A 14,481-nucleotide genomic window follows, 5' to 3' on the forward strand; every position below is an offset into this window, starting at 1 on the left:
ACATCTTCAATCTTATGTAGAATAACTCTCTCTAGGTGTCCCATCAAGACTTCAAACTCAAAATGTTTAGACTGGATCTTATTTTCATGCCCCCTAAAGCTGCTCTTCCTTCTGACTTCCCTTTTTCTGTTGATTAGACACTGTTCACCTCTTCTCCCATACTTGTTACCTTGGACTTCCCTTTGAGTCTTCTCTCTTTCTCATCTCTTGTTTAGGAAGTCCTGCTGATGCTACTTCAACAACACTTCTTTAATTCATCATCTTCTTTTTATTCCAACTGCCATAAGACTGGAACAGTTTATTATCATTTTCTGGTCTTTTGCAATAGCCTTCCTATAGGTTTTCTTGAATTTACTCTTCCCACTTGAATCCATCTTTCATAACCCCTGCCAGAATAATCCTCTTCATGCATGGATCTTATTGTTACCTTTCTGTTCAACAATTCCCAGTGGTTATCTTCTGTCTGTAAAATGAGGTTCTAGCTCTTCTTGGCATTCATTCCCCTCACAGACTTGGCTCACACTGCTCCCTTCCATGTGTTCTATATTCCATAAAAACTAACCAACCCTTTGCTTCCTGAATGCTATGAAGTCCTACCTCCATTTTTTTTGTTTGTCTGTTCATGATGAAACTAATGCCTTGGATATCTTCCCTCCTCATATTCATCTAATAAATTTATGCCTGTTTTGTAAAAACAAGCTTCAAGATATATGGCTCTATATTTGACACTGCTGATGTAGAGGTTGAACTGTGGTGGGCCTCTGGTTTGGGCAGGGGTCTCATGCCCTTTCTCACTTGGAGTGCTATGAAGCCAAGTAAGTTCATAACCTCTTAGGCAAGCCTGTGTCTGGCATGGAGTCTCCTCCTGTTTGTGTCTTCTTTCCTTTAGTATAAGGGCTTGTGTGGTTTCAGAAAGTTGCAAGAGCAAGCTGTCTGAAGTCCAGTCACTGGAGCTCATCCTAAAGTTTGCTGGAAGCTGAGCTTGGTGCACTAGCAGAGGCCTAAGAAACAACCCACAGGATCTAGCCCAGGAATATATCAACCTAGTAGCCAAGGGATGATGTGTCTTGTGGCAAAGGGGCAATTTGTCTCTTAACTGTGCTACATCTGAAATTGAACTTATTGGAACAAATGCTTTGTGTTTGAGCCCACTCTCCCCAGGGACTGAGGAGGGAGTGAACCTTTGATTTTAGGAGAAATACCTTGTAACACCTGTTTTTCCTAAGTCTTCCAAATAAATATCCCTTTGTAAAAGCTAATTGATATTAATTGATTAAATGATACTGGGGTGCTTACCTTTGGTGACTGATATTGTAGATAACACACTAGAATGGGGACTAGGGCTGATAGTGTTAAAGAACTCCACAACTGGGGCAGCTAGGTGGTGCAGTGGATAAAGTACCGGCCCTGGATTCAGGAGGACCTGAGTTCAAATCCAGTCTCAGACACTTGACACTTACTGGCTGTGTGACCCTGGACAAGTCACTTAACCCTCATTTCCCCACCTCCCCCAAAAGAACTCTGCAACCCATTAGGATACCCCCAGGACCCTGGGAGGAAGGAAGATGTAATTAGTTGCCCTTTGGGGTTCCAATTGGGCACTGCATAAAGCACTGGGCCTGGAGTCAGGAAGACCTGAGTTTAAATCCAGACTTACACACTTACTAGCTATGTGACCCTGGACAAGTCACTTAACCTCTGTTTGACTCAGTTTCCTCAACTATAAGATTTGGGTAATAGCAGCACCTACCTTGTAGAAAGGTCATATGGATCAAATGAGATAATTGTAAAGAGCTTAGCATAGCACCATAGCATAGTTGCTGTTGTTGTTTAGTCATGTCCAACTCTTTGTGACCCCATTTGGAGTTTTCTTAACAAATCTACTTGAGTGGTTTGCCATTTCCTTCCCCAGCTAATTTTATAGATGTGAAAACTGAGGGAAACAGGCTTAGATCACTTGCTCATGGTCACACAGCTAGTAACTGAGGCCAGATTTGAATTCAGGAAGATGCTATAGAAGTACTTATTCTCTTCTCTCATTGCTGCACCCCACGTCATTTCCAAATGGAATATAACGGCATGGCAGGGCCTCCTGGTACTATAAACAGTAACCCAGAGTTTGATGGCTTTAGTACATTTGGGACTTGATGCTACCATGTTTTTGGGTTTTGAGGAGGAAGGGATGGCCTCAGCGAGAATCATTGCCCCATAGCACTGGTTCAAGCTGCTAGGTTATGGCCCCTTTGTCCTTCTTGTTGTTCCCTGTGCCTACCCTAGTCTTATTCTGTGTCTTTGCCTGTTGAATTCCTCCCCTTCCTGAATCCTGAAGTCCAGTCCATCTCCAGTCCTGCCTTCCCAAGTTCTTCTTGGTTGCACCTTTCCCAACTGTCATTTACATCCTTCCCTCTTGGACCTACACAGCATCTATTGAGTAATATTATCTTATAGTCATTTTACAGAATCACAGAATTTGAAGGCACTCACCTAGTTCAACCTAAATCTAAGTAGGAACTCGTCTGAAAAACATTCCTAACAAGTGGTTATGTTTGGAGGCCTGGGAAGAGGGGCAGCGTTATCCACTTTGGGCAGCTCTATCTGGGATAGCTCTAAGAGTGAGAGTTTTTTTCCAACATCAAGTCAAAATCTGCATACTTGCAAATTCCTACAATCATTCCTAGTTTTCCACACTAGGGAACAAGTAACACAGGCCTAATGTTTCTCCCCCAAGGCAGCCTTTCAAAAACTTGATGAAAGCCCTCATGTTCCCCCTCAGACTTCTCTAAAATAAGTATACATGGTTCCTTAAACAGAGCCTTGTAGGGGATAGTCTTCAATCCCCTTGCCTTCCTTGGGACACACTATGGCTTTTTGTGTGTGTTTGTGGCTCCTCTCCCTACTACACTTTCAGGTCTAGGAAGATATAGACAGCATCGTGTCTAAGCCTGATGTCTATTTCAGACTAGTACAAGACTCTGAACATAGTAGGTGCTTAATTAAATGTTTGTTGAATGAATGGATGAGGAGGTAGGCAGATGAATCATTCAGAACATTAGACCAGGTAAGTTTGAAAACTCTCTTCTGACTGTAAGAATTTATAATTCTTAGGTCATAGATGGTTTAACCATAATGTCTTTGCCCAAAGTTGAGGTGCAAAGAATGGGGAGGCAAATAAGGCATCTCTTTCAATTCTGGTACTCTGTGATTCTTGGTTAATACTGTTGAACACAAAGTTGTTTATATTTTAATGACTTTGGGGCTTGGATGAGCTTAATCTTTTTTTTGGGGGGGCGGCTGGGCAATGAGGGTTAAGTGACTTGCCCAGGGTCACACAGCTAGTAAGTGTCAAGTGTCTGAGGCCAGATTTGAACTCAGGTTCTCCTGAATCAAGGGCCAATGCTTTATCCACTGTGCCACCTAGCTGCCCCCAAATCTTATTTATTTATTTTTTTTAAAGGAGGGCTTCCTCTGTGTAGAACATAACTGGTAGCTGGGGTCACTTAGAATCTAAAACAAGAAGAACAAAACTGAGTTGACATCAATGAGCAACTTGATGTGTCCATCGACAACCATCTTACAAATGGTGAAATGTGTATACAAGGTGTCCCAAGAGCCCTAGTGCACTAAGACTTTAGGGACATCTGTGTATGATTTAGCTACCATCACATGATTTGACTCCATTTACTTACTTTCCATTTCTAAAAACTTGGGGAAACATCCAAATTTTTTGGTTACCTCAGAGTTTCTCTTGTAGATTCAGCAGTGTCCTATTTGGTCAATGGGTTCTATTTGGAGGATGGCATTTTAATTATAACAGGATACTCACCTATATAAACATTCTTTCAAGATGATCAAGTGTGGTTTAAGGAAGTTAAAAAAGAGAAAACATTATTGAAGTATCATTCCCTTTTATGAGTAAGGAAGTAAAAAATGAGAGACAGAAAGACAATGTAGAGGGAGGGGAGAGAGAGAGAGAGAGAGAGAGAGAGAGAGAGAGAGAGAGAGAGAGAGAGAGAGAGAGAGAGAGAGAGAGAGAGAGATGGGGAGGGGATGGGGATGATATGGGGAAATATTGGTAGTGTGAGCCCAACTATATCTCAGAGAAAGGAAAAACACAATATAGACAGGAACTAAACATGAGAAGTGTGAGGAAGAGAGCATGAGCTTCTGGTAGGTGGGGACAGTCCATAATTAGTTCTGCTTGATTTAAGAATTCACCTAAAATATGAAAGTTTCTGCAACCCCAAGAAAAGCTTTCGCTGGTTAGATCACTTCAACATTTCTGTTTTCTTATCTGCCTTTGTGGTTGGAATCTGGTCTCATGCTCACTGAATAGAACTTTCATAGATGAATAGTCTTGCCTAGGTAACAGACCAGGGATCGGGTCACAGACATGATAACAAATTGCCTTTCTCTCAGTCTTTTAAGCTGACAAAATCTTTTCCTCACTACAGCCCCGTGAAGTTAGAGGTGCAAGTCTTATTAACTCCATTTTATAGGTTGTGAAGTGACTTACTCAGATTCATACGGCTAGTCAATGGCACTCAAACTTCACTCCTCCAATAACAGAGTTAGAGCTCTTTCTGTGAAGTCATAGATCCCACTTTTCAATCTCCTTGTCTGGGGATACCTTAAACATTTGGGGCCATCTTTAGTTGTCCTGATGTATATATTGCAACTGGACCCAGATGACTCTGGATGATAGAGTGAGGTTGGTGATTTGCACAGCCCTCCATCACTTAAATCCAATTCAGTGCAAGTCATGACATCAAGGTCCTCTTTGAGAAAGGACAGACAACAACAATAACAACAAACTGAATCCTAGAATAATTTGAATTCCGACAGAGATAAAGAAATTTGCTGAATTTTTTTTTTAAGAAAGAAATCAGAAAGCAAGTGAGAAGATCTGAGTTGGTCAGGCTGGGGCATTTAAATAGTTTATGGTTAATGTGGCCTGGGGGAAAACAGGTATTGGAAGACTTGGCTTTGAATCTAGGATCTGTAACCTATTACCTATGAAACTTTGGCTAAATCTCTTCAACATTCTGAATCTTCACCTCTTCCTGTTTATCCCACAGGGCTTTGAAACTGGTCGGGTGTGTAACATCATGTTCACCTCTAGGACATCTCCAAAGTTTTAGTGAAATTTAAAACTATTAAAACTGAAAACTGCACTGAAACTTTTGGGATACCTGAACATGGTAGTTGCTTAATAAATGTTTGTTGAATGGATGGATGAGCAGGTAGGTGGATGAATAAGGCAGGAGGTTAGACTAGTGGCTACAGAAAAAAAAATATATATATATATATATATATTTACTATTGGTTAATTTATAGGAATAGCATTTTTTTGCTAGCAGCCCAGATGATTATCACATGTTCTCAGGAACAGAACCTTGAGGAAATTGAGAAGCAGATTCGAGTAGTGGATAGAATGATAGGCCTAGATTCAGAAAGAGTTGAGTTCAAATCCCAACTCTGATATTTATTTTTTATTTTTGTTTTTGTTTTTGTGGGGCAATGAGGGTTAAGTGACTTGCCCAGGGTCACACAGCTAGTAAGTGTCAAGTGTCAGATGCCGGATTTGAACTCAGGTCCATCTGACTCCAGGGCCAGCCCTCTATCCACCGTACCACCTAGCTGTGCCCCATGTCTCTGATACTTATTAGCTGCCCTTGGGCAAGTCACTTTCCTGAACCTCAGATTTTTTTCATTTATAAAATGGGGATGATAATAGTGCAAATCAAAAATCCCGTGAAGTGGTCACATTTTTCAGATATATACTATATTTCTATTGGGCTGGAACCAATGACCTTATTTTATATAATTATAACTTTGAATGATGGAAGTACAAATACATATAACCACTTCAGAAGATTGGTTATTTGCATTGATCAGATCCAGCTGTAGTACCTATCTCACAGGCTTGTTGGGAGCCTCATGAGATAATTCATGTAAAGTGCTACAGGATAGTTATTAATATTAAAGAAATTATACATGGCCCAGGAAAGCTATCAAGCTGTGGATAAATGAAAATTTATACAAAATTGGTAAGACTGTGGCTTTGGTGTTTCGATGATTAAAATAGTTCCCTCTTTCCAGAACACTTTAAGAGCAACAAAGCAATTTCTTTCCTGAGGTTCAGAGGAATGGATACTGATTCACTGTCAAATAGCTGGAAAATATTCAATCCAGGCAAAAGACACCAAATGAAGTATTTATTCACTTTGGCAGGATATCTACACTCTGCCTTTTTATAGGATCAAGAGCTGAAAGGGACCATGGAAACAATCTTTCCCTTGACAAATGGATAAACTAAAGTCCTAAGATAGGAGGATGTCTGTCCACTAGTTCAGTCAATTTTATTGATTAACTAGCATTTATTAAGAATTTTCTATGTGCTAGGCACTGTGCTAAGAGCTGAGGATACAAAGAAAGGAAAAAATAATCTCTGCTCTCAATACAGTCTGATGGGGGTAGATAACATGCAAACAATTATGAACAAGGAAGAACTATACATGCACATGTGGGGTAGTCTCAGATGGAAGGCACTAAAGGTTAAAGAGGATTAGGAAAGGCTTCTTGTGGAAGATGAGACTTGAGTTGAAGCTTGAGAGAAGCCAGGAAAGGTTGGAGACAGAAATGTGGAGCAAGAGCATTTCAGACATTAGGGAACATCCAATGAAAATGGCTATAGTTGTCACACAAGTACCAAAAAGCAGAGCTAGACTTTGGTCTTAGGTTTTCAGATTCCAAATCTTATGTTCTTTCCAATATAAAATGCCATCTTCTGCTTTGCACAATTTCTCCCGCCCATCATTCAACCAATCAAACAAATAATTAAGGCACAGTTGTCAATTTAGCCCATTATCTCATCAATCACTAGATGATCAGGTACCTGTGTTAAGTGCAGGAGATACAAAGACACAACTGAAACATTCCCTGCCTTCAAGGGATTTTTAATCTATCAGAGGAGACACCATGTGCTCATAAAAGAATATATACAAAGTGGCTATAGTTTTGTAGGGCAGGGCACTAGAAGCTGGATGGATTAGGAAAGGCTTCATGAATAACATGATCCTAGAGTCAATCTGTGAATAGAATCATGGATTCTAAGAAGTAGAGATGATAAAGAACATTCCTGAAGAAACTCCTTCTAAGGAGAGTAGTTTTGAAAGAAGGGCTGATCCGGCTTGTAATTCTGTTTTTTTAAACAGTTATTTTGCAAAAGAGTAAAGCTGAAATTAAGAAGAAAAAAAGAAGAGCATTACAGTTATTGAAATCTGTAGCTTAAAATATTCTGTAACGGTTTGTGGAAATGTTCTGGCACTGTTATGAAAGAAGGATTCTGGGTGATAGTAATAAATTGCAATAGGAGAGCATCAACCCTGAGCTCTGTATGGGGTTATTGGGGTGGGATGTCACAATCGAGCTATCTGAGAGAATGACTGCTCCATTGGAGCCTTCTGACTGGGAGGAGGGTGAGAGCTTCATGACCTGTGGGGGAAAGTAAGGGACTTTGTTCTTCTAATCTTTCTTTTTCTCTCCCTGCTAGTTCTCCTCACCTTTTCCCTGACTCGGCAGCACACACACTCACACACTTACTTTATAAGCTTTACTCTTTGCAGAAAGTTTTGTACTTTGATTGAAAAAAAAAATCCACTCCCACCACTTCCTCAAATTTGTCAGCTCTTTCACCACTGGGAATGATAAAGATTGAGTAAAAATAGAAACAGTCTGATTTGTTACTGGGCAAGGAACACAAGGCATCATTAACAAGGAGAGGCAGTGTTATGGGACAGAAAGTGTCCTGAAAGAGGGGTCAGGAGACCTGAGTTGAAATTCTACTTGTTCCAGGTACTTTGCAGCATGCTTTGGAAAATATTCTTCAAAAAAAGGACAGATTGATTACTTTTGGGGCAGCTAGGTGGTACAGTGGATAGAGTACCAGTCCTGGGGTCAGGAAGACCTGAGTTCAAATCTGGCCTCAGATACAACACTTACTAGCTGTTTGACCCTGGGCAAGTCACTTAACCCCAATTGCCTCACCAAAAAAAATTAAAAGAAAGAAAATACTTTTTCTCCCTCATTTTTAGTTTCCTCCTCTGTCATGGGGTTCAGAGTAGATCAGAGGTCCATGAACCATAAATTTGGGGCTATCTCTGTAGTAATTACATTTTTATTTCAATATAATGGTTTTCTATATAATCCAGTGTCTTTTATTTTATGCATTTAAAACATTATTCTGAGAAGTCCACAAACTTCAAAGCTTATGAGCTTGGACAGAGGAGTCCATTACCCACAAGAAGATTAAGATCCCTTGAAATAGATCCCATATCTAAGGTCCACTTCATTTCTAGCAATTTATGAATGTAGCTACCTCTGTTGCATCTTGTTCTTAGACTTCCCTAGGACTCCAGAGTGGGAAGGAAGCTCTGATATCCTGAGTCAGAAGATGTGAATTCTAGTTCTGTTTGTAGTATTTACTCTTTTGATATTGAGCAAGATTCTGGGTCTCAGTTTTCTCATCTATCAAATAGGGATGATCATACTTACACTCCCAATGTCATAGGGTTGTTGTGAGAAAAATCCCCAAATGCCATATAATTTTTATTATGTTGTTCTGTCTCTCTATTTTATTTTATGAAGAAACTGGGCTGATCACTGCATCATGAGCTGTTACCCTATGATTCTCTGGCCAAGGACTTTGTTGGTGAGAACTTTCTTCTTCTGGTCTTCTGTAGCTGTAACTACTGAAGAGGTGGGAGCTACAGTCTCCCAAAAGTCAGTTTCTAGGTCACATCATCTGCCAAAGTTGCTCCTCTTGGTGATGGCTATGGTAGTGGTGGGGTCCACTTTGGTAACAGAGTTGGTTGTCTGAGGGGCTGTGCTTTTACTGCAGCTCTTTGTCTTACTTGCTTTTTGGTAGCAATTGGTTAGGGTTTGGTGTTGGTGGTGGCAGGAATGGTGGGTCCCTTTCCCCAAGGGTTATTCTCTTTGATGATGCCTCTGGAGGCCAGGCTAGAGGTAAGATTAGTAGTCTAGGAGCATTCCTGGGGGTCTTGGATTTGAGGTTCTAGGTGATCTACACTTGGGTCTGAGTGGAGATGGTGATAGTGGTAGTTTGATTGACACATGTCACTTCACATCTCTCCCTCAGGATGCCTACATGTTTCAAGGCAGACTGGTTGCTTGCTCTGTCAGTGAAAGCTGGTTGGCAGTTGATGTAAAGATGGTGGGGTCCTTCTTTGCATGGTTTGGTCTCTTGGATGATGTCTGGAAGGGCCAAGTTGGTGGGGCAGGACCAGTGATCTGGTAGGCATTGCAATTTCCCAAGCTCTTGGGCTCTGGGTCCCTGGACTGTCTCTAATAGGGTCTGATGGGAGGTAGTAGTTGGTAGATGTTTTCTCCTCCAATATGATACAATCTTTTTGAGGTCTCTATTGTTTCATTTTTATCTTTTGTTTTGCTAGCACTGAGCATGACACCTGGCACTTAGGAACTTAATAAATATGTGTTGATTAATTGGTTAATTAGATAATGGGCTATGTTGGCAATATATACCTTCCTGTGTGCTGAGCAAAAAAACTTTCCCTGCCACATCAAATTGGTATTGGGAGGGCTAAACATTCAAGATGGCAGCAGGATACAGTGAGCCAGATCTCAATTCTAGTATCTACTTTGCCACTAGTGAAATGTGTGGCCTTTGGCAAATCACTTCCCATAATATTCATCCTGTCTAGCTCATAAGATTATGGGATTTTGAACTAGAAGGGACCTAGAGATCATTTGGGCCAACTCCCTCATTTTTATAGATGGAGATATTGAGAACCAGAGAGGGGAAGTTACATGCCCTAGGTCATATAGGTAATAAGAAGAGCAACGTCAAGATTCAAATGCATGTCCTCTGCCTCCAAAGCTAGCAAGCTTTTCCTTGCATTGTGTGTCATTATTCTACATGGACCGGGGGAAGGATTCTGTGTTATATGTGATTAATACACCTTATTGTTGAATGGGTGAATGAATCAGGCTTAGAGTTGGAAGGGATCTGGTGAAAATCACTTAAAATATTAATAACATATTTAAAAAGTGATTTGGGGCAGCTAGGTGGTACCATAGAGAGAGCACCAGGTCTGGAGTCAAGAAGACCGGAGTTGAAATACAGCTTCAGAAACTTCCTATGTGTGTGACCCTGGGCAAGCCACTTAGCTCTGTTTGCCTCAGTTTCCTCATCTGTAAAATGAGCTGGAGAAGGAAATGGCAAACCCTCCGGTCCTTTGCCAAGAAAAACCCAAATGGGGTCACAAAGAGTGGAATACGACTGAAACAAGTGCCCCCCCAAATAGTGTTTTAAGGTTTGCAAACTGCTTTTGTACATACTACCTCATTTGATCTTTACTACAAAGTTAGTAGGTTTGTAGTAGTGAGTAGATCATAGAAGGATAGACTGAGAGCTAGAAAGGACCTTGGATATCATCCTGCACAACTCTTTCATTTTATTGATGAGGAGAATTTGAGGTTCAGTGACTTCCCCAGGGTCATATCACTAGTATGACCAATATGACAGTAAAGGTCCAAGATGGGAACCAAATTTGGGTTCCTTTTGCAATTTTTCCACAGTGCCATCATGCTGCTCATAGTCTCCTCATCTCTAAAGTTGTATGGGTTGATGAGAGGAATGGGATAAGATGATTTGGTGTCAGAAGACTTGAGTTCAAATCTGGGCACTGCCAATGGGAGAAGGGGACAGGTCTCACAGATGGATAGTCCAAATTGAGATCACTACATCTAAACTATCTGAGAAAAATCTCCTACAGAATGTGGCATTTCAGTTGAGTCTTCAGGGAAGCCAAGTATTTTACGAAGTGGAGATGAAGAGAGCATTCTAGGCATAATGGATGGCCAGTAAAAAACTATCGATTTGGAAGATGTATTATTTTGAGGAGCAGGAAGGAAGCCAATATTATTGTACCCAAGGAGAATGTATAGGGGAACAAAGGAAGTCACCAGGTTGTGAAGAGCTTTAATATTAAAAAAAAAGGGTTTATTATATTTGATCTCTGAGATAATAAAAAAACACTGGAGTTTATTGAATGAAGGGGAAGGGGTGTAATAGACAGACTTACTCTTTTGGAAAGTCACTTTATCAGCTGAATGGAGGATGGATTGAAGTAGAGATGGACTCATGACAAGGACACCAAATAGGAAGCTATTGCAATGGTTCCAATGAGAAGTCGGCTAGGTGGAGTGTGCGGATAGAGGAAAGGACACATATACGACAGATTTTATTAGGGTAGAAACAATAAGGTTTGGCAACTGATTGAATATATGGGTAAGAGAAGATCTGGGGATGCTACCAAGGTTGAGAACATGGAAGACTGGAAGAATGATGGTGCCCTTGACAGCAATAGAAAAGTTCAAAAGATGGGTAGATAGAAAATGAGCTCTGTTTCGGAGAAGTTGAATTTCTTTTCTGTTGGACATAGAGTTTGATGTGTCAAATAAGCAGTTGGTGATGCAAGACTGAGGTCAAGGGAAAAGCTAGGGCTGGATTTGGTAATACCTAATCCCCATCCTGATGGAATTTGTGATCCGTGGAACTAGATGATCTTTAAAGTTCTTTTCAGTTCTCATAGGGATTCCAGTTTAGAAGGGAAGATAAGCATCACAAGTATTTCAGAATTTTAGGGTTTGAAGGAACTTAAGAGTCTAGTCCACTCCACACCTGAACAAGAGTTTCCCCTATTATCACCAACAACTGGTGAATCAGCTATTGCTTGAAGGATCTAGTGAATTTTAATCCACTATCTCCCAAGCAGACCAATTTTATTGGTTCTAATTATTTGTAAATTTTTCTTTATATCAAGTCAAAATTTGTTTCTCTGTAACTCCGTAACTGGTTCTGCCCTCTGCGGCCAGACAAAACATGTCTCATTGCTCTCACACATGATAATCTTTTAAATAATTGAAGTTAGTTATTGTGTCTCCCGAGTTGTTGTCCATCCCCACCATCACCATCACCATCACAATCACCACCACCACCACTTCCTCCTCCTCCTCCTTCTCTCCCTCTTCCTTTTCCTCATTTTTCTCCTCCTTCTCCTCTTCCTCTTCCCTTTCTTTCTCCTCCTCCTCCTCCTCCTCCTCCTCCTCCTCCTCCTCCTCCTCCTCCTCCTCCTCCTCCTCGTTCTTCTCCTTCTCCTTCTCCCCCTTTTCTTTCTCCTCTTCCTTCTCCCTCTTCTTCTTCCATCCCTAAACCCTTTAACTGATCTTCTTATGTCATAATCTCAAGGGCCCTTATAAAGTTGGGCACTTGATTCTAGATACTCTCCAGATTAATAGGATACTTTCTGAAATATGCTACCCAGAACTCATGACACTCTTCTTAATATAATTTGAATGGTATAGCATTCAGCAAAATCCTCATTTCCCTTGTCCTATATGCTGCACCTCTCCTATCATAGCTCAGGATAGCAAGAGCCATGTCACAGTTTCAATTCATTCCTCCACAACTTATTTCTAGCCATATTCAATAGTGTGCTAGAACTATCTGTACCATGAGAGTCCATTGGTAAATTTTCAGTGAGAGCTTTTAGACCTCAGAAATCAGCAAATGATATAAACCAGGACTTGATTTTTTTTTTGATTGTCCAGACTTAAGAAAGTGATGGAGAAAAGGCTAATAATTCAGCTTAAATTTGAAATGGCATTATGTGCATTTTTGAGAGCTAGTTGTTAAACATTTACCAGCACATCACTGGTCATATTCTACCTTTCACCCATTTTGTACATATGTAGTTGCTTTTTTGAATCAAGTATTGGACTTTACATTTATTATTTTTTTTTTGGATTTTTTTTCATTTATTATTTTTAAATTTTAATTTTATTAGAATCTTCAAAACACTGTTGTCAAAACATTTGTATATCCTGTCTCTGTGAACCAATGTGTAATCTATCCCCTACACCTTTTTGTCATTCATAGATTTGACAAGTATGCTATCTACACCTTAACAACAACAACAACAATAACAATAACTCATTTATATAGTGCTTTAATGTTTGCAAAGTGTTTTCTTCACAATAACCCTGTGAAGATCTTTAGATGAGGAACTTGAGGCAAAGCTCAGTCAAGTGTATTGCTCAGCGTGACACAGCTAATGAGTGTCAGGGCTGGGAATCAAAACCAGGTGTCCTGAGTTCAGATCTATTATTCTTTCAACTATATCAAGTGGTTGATTTTGAAAAATCTTAAAGAGTATATAAGGAGTATAAAGGCAGATACTTGGGGAATTCCACCTGAAACCTCCCCCACCCCAAGTTTACATCAAACTTTAATGAATATGATTCATTTAATGAATTTTTTTATTCGTCTAACTGTATTGCATCTAGCTCACATTTCTTTGGCTTGTACAAGGGAATAACATGAGACTGGCAAGTGTTTTGCTGAGACGTAGGCAAACTCTAATTACAACGTTCCTCTGATCTAGTCACTTTGTTAAAGAAGAATAAGAAGGTAGTCAGGCATGATCTGTACTTCAGTCAATCAATCAATATTTAAGTGTGTACTATATGTCAGGCACTAGGGATTCAAAAAAAGGCAAAAGACAGTCCCTGCCTTCAAGGAGCTTACAATCTAATGGGGGAGACAATATGCAAGCAAATATAAATAAAGCAAGCTATATTCAAGATAAATAGGAAATAAAAGAAGGAAGGCAATGGAATTAAGAGGGGTTGGAAAAGGCTTCTTGTAGAAGGTGAGATTTTATTTTATTTTTATTTTTATTTTTTTATTTTTTTGCAGGGCAATGAGGGTTAAATGACTTCCTCAAGATCACACAGCTAGTTAAGTGTCAAATGTCTGAGGCCACATTTGAACTCAGGTCCTCCTGAATCCAGGGCTAGTGCTTTATCCACAGAAGGTGAGATCTTAGATGGGACTTAGGAAGCCAAGGAGGTCATCAGTTGGAGTGGAGGAGAGAGACATGGAGGACAGCCAGAAAGTATGGCCTGAGTGAAGAGATGGAATGTTTTCTTTGTAGAACAGCCAGGAAGGCAGTGTCATTGAATCTTGACAAATTTTGTAGGTATAGCTCAAATTGGAACAAGCACCATTGGACAGGAACAAACTAAACATAAATTCAGATAGTGACTTTGCCATTTAGTACCTATGTGGCATTGAGCAAATTGCTCAACCTCACTGGATCCTAGTTTACTCATCTCAATAATGATGGGGTTGAACTAGGTGACCCCTCAAGTTCCTCCCAGATCTCAATCTATGCTTCTAAATAAAGGGCTATGAAATATTAAAAGAAGGAAACATTGCATGGAGCTGAGGAGATGCTACATAGAAGTCAAGGAGGGTGAGGTCAGAGAAAAGGAAGGCCATTGGACTGGGTAATTAGGAAGTCAATGGGGAGTTGGGGAGAATGGTTTAGGTGGAGTAATGAGACCAAGGCCAGATTGTAGGCAGTTGACAAGCAGAAG

The sequence above is a fragment of the Dromiciops gliroides genome, chromosome 2 (genome assembly GCF_019393635.1).
Source record: "Dromiciops gliroides isolate mDroGli1 chromosome 2, mDroGli1.pri, whole genome shotgun sequence".
NCBI lineage: Eukaryota > Metazoa > Chordata > Mammalia > Microbiotheria > Microbiotheriidae > Dromiciops > Dromiciops gliroides.